Source organism: Lissotriton helveticus, chromosome 12, assembly GCF_964261635.1.
Source record: "Lissotriton helveticus chromosome 12, aLisHel1.1, whole genome shotgun sequence".
In the NCBI taxonomy this organism is placed as follows: Eukaryota; Metazoa; Chordata; class Amphibia; order Caudata; family Salamandridae; genus Lissotriton; species Lissotriton helveticus.
In genome coordinates, this window is record NC_136073.1 from 133,187,239 (window position 1) to 133,192,655 (window position 5,417).

Consider the following 5,417-nt stretch of genomic DNA (forward strand, 5'->3'; position numbering starts at 1 on the left):
AGCCACGGACGCCTGGGGGGAGGACTAGCGTGAAAACCATGGAGCCCGACCCAGGCACTTTGCCCATGCCGTTGGCCTGGAGACCTGGACGCCCCGGGGGACGACTGCCCGGGACGCATGGAGCCCGTCCTGGGCACTTTGACATGCTGTTGGCCTGGAGCCACGGACGCCTGGGGGGAGGACTAGCGTGAAAACCATGGAGCCCGACCCAGGCACTTTGCCCATGCCGTTGGCCTGGAGACCTGGAGACCCAAGGCGTGAAAGAACCCGACCTCATGGAGCCCTAGCTGGGATCCGGGAGGCAAATGGCACCTCATCGGGTCTTCCAGGGAAGTTCGGCCATCTGGTCCCCCCCATAGGAAAGCGTTTTGGGCGACCAGATGGCCGAGGGAATCTGGGCGATCAGATGGCCGGGCATGGAGGTGAAGCCGCCTGGACTCTTCCCCACCCCGTCCCGGGACGAAGAGGAAAACCCAGGCACTTTGCCCATGCCGTTGGCCTGGAGACCTGGACGCCCCGGGGGACGACTGCCCGGGACGCATGGAGCCCGTCCTGGGCACTTTGACATGCCGTCGGCCTGGAGCCACGGACGCCCGGGGGGGAGGTCTACCGTGAAAACCATGGAGCCCGACCCGGGCACTCTGCCCATGCTGTTGGCCTGGAGACCCGGGGGACAACTGCCCGGGACGCATGGAGCCCGTTCTGGGCACTTTGACATGCCATCGGCCTAGAGCCACGGACGCCCGGGGGAGGACTACCGTGAATACCATGGAGCCCGACCTGGGCACTCACCCATGCCGTTGGCCTGGAGACCCGGGGGACGACTGCCCGGGACGCATGGAGCCCGTCCTGGGCACTTTGACATGCCGTCGGCCTGGAGCCATGGACAGCCAGGGGAAGAATACCAGGAAAACCATGGAGCCCGTCCCGGGCACTCGGCCATGCAGTGGAGAAGTGTGGCTCAATGGTTAGAGCGGCAGACCCTGATGCAGAGGTCTAGCCCGGGACCAGGGTTCAATTCCCCGCCTCGGCGGGTCTTGGGCTCAAAATTCCACGGACCCCATAATTCTCACCTCGGTGCCTATTCCAATGATAAATTTACATTTTACATGCCGCCGGCCTGGAGCCACGGACGCCCGGGGAGGACTACCGTGAAAACCATGGAGCCCGACCTGGGCACTCGCTTATGACGTTGGCCTGGAGACCCGGACGCCCCGGAGGACGACTGCCCGGGACGCATGGAGCCCGTCCTGGGCACTTTGAAATGCGCCGGCCTGGAGCCACGAACGCCCAGGGGAGGACTACCGTGAAAACCATGGAGCCCGACCCAGGCACTCTGCCCATGCCGTTGGCCTGGAGACCCGGGGGACAACTGCCCGGGACACATGGATCCCGTCCTGGTCACTTTGACATGCCGTCGGCCTGGAGCCACGGACGCCCGGGGGAGTACTACAGTGAATACCATGGAGCCCGACCTGGGCACTCACCCATGCCGTTGGCCTGGAGACCTGGGGGACTACTGCCCCGGACGCACGGGGGGACGACTGCCCGGGATGCATGGAGCCCGTCCTGGGCACTTTGACATGCCGTCGGCCTGGAGCTACGGATGCCCGGGGGAGGACTACCATGAAAACCATGGAGCCCAACCCGGGCACTCGGCCATGCCATCGGACTGGAGCCCCGGACGCCCGGGGGAGGACTACTGTTAAAACCATGGAGCCCGTCCGGGGCAATCGGCCATGCCGTCGGCCTGGAGCCACGGACACCCAGAGTAAGAATACCAGGAAAACCATGGAGCCCGTCCCGGGCACTCAGCCATGCAGTGGAGAAGTGTGGCTCAATGGTTAGAGCGGCAGACCCTGATGCAGAGGTCTAGCCCGGGACCAGGGTTCAATTCCCCGCCTCGGCGGGTCTTGGGCTCAAAATTCCACGGAACCAATAATTCTCGCATCGGTGCCTATTCCAATGATAAATTTACATTTTACATGCCGATGGCCTGGAGCCACGGACGCCCGGAGAGGACTACCGTGAAAACCATGGAGCCTGACCTGGGCACTCGCCTATGCCGTTGGCCTGGAGACCCGAACGCCCTGGGGGATGACTGCCCGGGACGCATGAAGCCCGTCCCGGGCACTCGCCCATGCCGTCGGCCTGGAGCCCTGGACACCCAGGGGAGGAATACCGGGAAAACCATGGAGCCCGTACCGGGCAATCAGCCATGCCATCGGCCTGGAGCCCCGGACGCCCGGGGGACAACTGCCCGGGATGCATGGAGCCCGTCCTGGGCACTCCGCCATGCCGTCGGCCTGGAGCCCTGGACACCCAGGGGAGGACTGCCGTGAAAACCATGGAGCCCGTCCCGGGCAATGGGCCATGTCGTCGGCCTGGAGCCCTGGACACCCAGGGGAGGAATACCGGGAAAACCATGGAGCCCGTCCCGGGCACTCGCCCATGCCGTCGGCCTGGAGCCCTGGACACCCAGGGGAGGAATACCGGGAAAACCACCTTCCCTGCCCGACTTGCGCTAGATGGCTCTCCAACATAAGGAATGTTCCAACACCTTCCCTGCCCGACTTGCTCTAGATGGCTCTCCAACATAAGGAATATTCCAACACCTTTACTGCCCGACTTGCGCTAGATGGCGCTCCAACATAAGGAATATTCCAACACCTTTCCTGCCCAACTTGCGCTAGATGGCGCTCCAACATAAGGAATATTCCAACACCTTCCCTGCCCAACTTGCGCTAGATGGCGCTCCAACATAAGGAATGTTCCAACACCTTCCCTGCCCGACTTGCGCTAGATGGCGCTCCAACATAAGGAATGTTCCAACACCTTCCCTGCCCGACTTGCGCTAGATGGCGCTCCAACATAAGGAATATTCCAACACCTTTACTGCCCGACTTGCGCTAGATGGCGCTCCAACATAAGGAATATTCCAACACCTTTCCTGCCCAACTTGCGCTAGATGGCGCTCCAACATAAGGAATATTCCAACACCTTCCCTGCCCAACTTGCGCTAGATGGCGCTCCAACATAAGGAATGTTCCAACACCTTCCCTGCCCGACTTGCGCTAGATGGCGCTCCAACATAAGGAATATTCCAACACCTTCCCTGCCCGACTTGCGCTAGATGGCGCTCCAACATAAGGAATATTCCAACACCTTCCCTGCCCAACTTGCGCTAGATGGCGCTCCAACATAAGGAATGTTCCAACACCTTCCCTGCCCGACTTGCGCTAGATGGCGCTCCAACATAAGGAATATTCCAACACATTCCCTGCCCAACTTGCGCTAGATGGCGCTCCAACCTAAGGAAAGAATAGTTTTGGAATTTTCAAATTGCGTTTCGGTATTTACAGAATCGCAAAACGATTGTTTGATACATCCGGCCCTATAAGATGTAGCCTTATTTTTGTTTTTAGGAGAGAATGTGCCTGCTGAAAAAAACATTATTTTTAAAAAGTGCATTGCAGGATATCAGGAATTTGCTGTGGAACACCTTGAAAACTTTCATACAGATTATTTGCACAAAACTTACAGTCAGTTGTTGTGGCCGAGTGGTTAAGGTGATGGACTAGAAATCCATTGGGGTACCCCCGCGCAGGTTCGAATCCTGCCAACAACGAGAAACTTTTTAACATCGGCTACAATTTCAGAAGTTAACCTTTAGAATTTCTTCCATGTCAGTTTTATAAATAGGTGGCTTATTTTGGTGTCACTATTGCCCTTTCACATATTTATTATCGCTACCCCTTTCATATCTTTGCTATAACTCTCGTCCTACATTAGCGCTGGTGCAAACACTTCAAATTATTATACCCTGGCTCTCGCAGTCATGCCATTCATGCACTTGAAACTTACTTTACAAATAAAAGAAGCAAATAGAAAAATAAAACAAAAGTGCTTGCTGGATTAGGCAAACACACTTCATAAAACTGCATTTTCTTTTCTATTCTCCCCGTGTTACAAGCTTAACTGCTCCCTGTGTAATTTCTCTTAGCCTGCTGTCCCAGGAAGAGAATTTTATCTACAGGCTCTTTCCGTGTTTTTTTTCTAGTCTTTCTTTCCCTTTTCTTAGATTTGTAACTGTTCCTTTACGTGCTCTATTTAGGCGCCATTAATCTCATTTGAGCTCCTTGTACCTGCTGCTGTTTTCTCCACACCTCATACTGCCTTTTGCCTCTTTCTCTCTTTCTCTGAGGTTGGTGGCTACTTTCCAAAGCTTCTGATGCCCCAATGTTCCTTCATCTTGTTGTCAGACGTGAATTGGAAAAGCAACCAAATTAACAAGCCTTTACCACTCATACATGGCAGAGGTTTATACTTTAATTCAATGAGCTAAGAAAAGCGTGTTGTGGGGCCCCTACGAGCCATGGTGCTTGCTTCATCATAATTAGGCACGCAGTTAGTAGCCACAGCTCTGATCATGGGTCACTGAGGTCAGTCTCAATAATTCCTCAAAAACCTAACCATGCAGTCCCCCCCTAACTGTGTAGTTAACTTGCTTTACTGCTGTTTGTGTGATTAGCTGGGAGGAGCTCACGGCAGCATCCTCCCTATAAAAGTGTAGATGGACCGCTCCTTAACTCTTTCTTGCTTCACATACAGATGGCTTGAGGAGGTACAGGGGAGATGCAGGTCTACTAGACAGAATAGAAGATCTGCGCCAGGTGTGTTTCTCTGCATTGGTGTCCCATCACAGGCCCACAAGTGTATGTGTGATCTTTGACTCCTGGCAGTTCACAAGCAGGCGGCCAGGAAACGGTTTCAGCCTATCAACCACTGAGGAGACAAAGCCTTTGTATAAGGAATGAGGAAGCAATGAACACATTCAGCCTATCACAGGAGTTCCCTGAGTGTTCCGAATTATAAATTCTCCATGTCACTGTATGTTATTGAGCCCAAGTAGCTCGCCGTGATCGTATCGTTGTTAGTACTCTGCGTTGTGGCCGCAGCAACCTCGGTTCGAATCCCAGTCACAGCATTGTGGTTGGCAATGTCGCGGCAGTTGGGTTTTTCTTTTACAGAATTACCAAATGTACCAGTTGTTTTTGTAAAATGTCTATTAAAAACAGATCCTTTAAAATATTTAAACGATCTAACGACAAATTATTTAAACACACATGATTATAAGATGTAGCTATATTGTACCTACTGACATAAATTATCGTTCTTGAAACTATTTGCGGTGGGGGGAATGGAGCTCTCCCCCATGCCAATCAGAATGCAGATGAATGCAGTTGCAGTTGAGTGACCTGTGTTGTGGCTGTCTAGAGGGAATGCACAAATGTAGCTGTCTCGCAGCCCAATCCAGACGTCAATTGGAGACAGGTTTTCAGGCAAATAGAGCAGTAAGTGCAGAGAAATGCTCACTCTCTAAAAATGGCATTTATAAAATAGTAAAGTTAAATCCA

General features: G+C 53.9%; 1 non-coding gene across 1 annotated transcript; it reads left to right on the forward strand.

The window, feature by feature from the left end:
• Positions 1 to 3,546: 3,546 nt before the first annotated feature.
• TRNAS-AGA (transfer RNA serine (anticodon AGA)) lies at positions 3,547 to 3,628 on the forward strand. The gene has a single exon. It is a non-coding gene; the product is annotated as a tRNA-Ser (tRNA).
• The last annotated feature ends 1,789 nt before the right edge of the window (positions 3,629 to 5,417 follow it).